The sequence below is a fragment of the Pterocles gutturalis genome, unplaced genomic scaffold (genome assembly GCF_000699245.1).
Source record: "Pterocles gutturalis isolate BGI_N339 unplaced genomic scaffold, ASM69924v1 scaffold52867, whole genome shotgun sequence".
Taxonomy (NCBI): Eukaryota; Metazoa; Chordata; class Aves; order Pterocliformes; family Pteroclidae; genus Pterocles; species Pterocles gutturalis.
Window position 1 is genome coordinate 82 of NW_010117525.1, and position 916 is coordinate 997.

The window sequence follows — 916 nt, forward strand, 5'->3', positions numbered from 1 at the left end:
AATGTCTCAAGTGTGTGAAGGGCATGGATTGAGTGTCAGGGAGCTGCCTGTACGACATGATTATGAAAAAGCAAAAGTAATCCTGAGATACATTGGGAAGGTCTTCTAGCAGAGAGGAAACCACTGATGTGTTTGTGGGGAGGCCTGGAGCACTGCGTGGTTCTAGGTGTCTCTGTTCAAGGACGGCAACTCCAAACTGATGAGCCAGAGGAGGACTGCAAGGCTGCCTGTTGCCTTGATCATCCTCTTCAGAGAAGGATAAGAGTTTGGCTTCAGCCTGACGCTCAGTGGACATCTGATAGCACTCTGAGTGCACTGAGGAGAGGGGAAGGTCCTGAAGCTGAAGAGCTCATTGTTGGCACAAATGGACATATTCTTAGTAAATAGAAGCTGAAAAATCTCAGAACCTCATTCCTTTGCTTAGAGGTTTTCTTGAAGCAGATCAATGAAACAACAGGCAGCAGATGGACCAAGGCCTACCCTTCTGACACTCCTGTATCAGCCCATCCAGTCCCCTGCAGAACTGGAGGTTGGATGGGCTGATACAGGAGTGCTTTCCTGGGCTACCTAGGGCGTCCCAAATCTTCTTGTGACACATTGAATGAACAGTCGTGTTCCAGTCCTTGGAAAAAGCCAAGAACAAAAAGCCATCAGAGTTTCCAAATACTGTTGAGATGTGTTCAGCCAAGATGTTGAGTACTACATGGAACCAAGGAATGGGCTACACTCATCACCTTACAGAGGTTAATGAGAGGTTGATGTATAGGCTGCTGTAGGAGTTTGCATGTTTATTTTCCCTTTCAGCAAAATAATTTAATTTTGAAGAAGGTCTTGTGCATTCGCCATCACCACTTTGTTTTCATTCATCGTTACTTTTTCATTCTTCCTCATGTGTGTGTTGTTTTTTCTTTTGTAG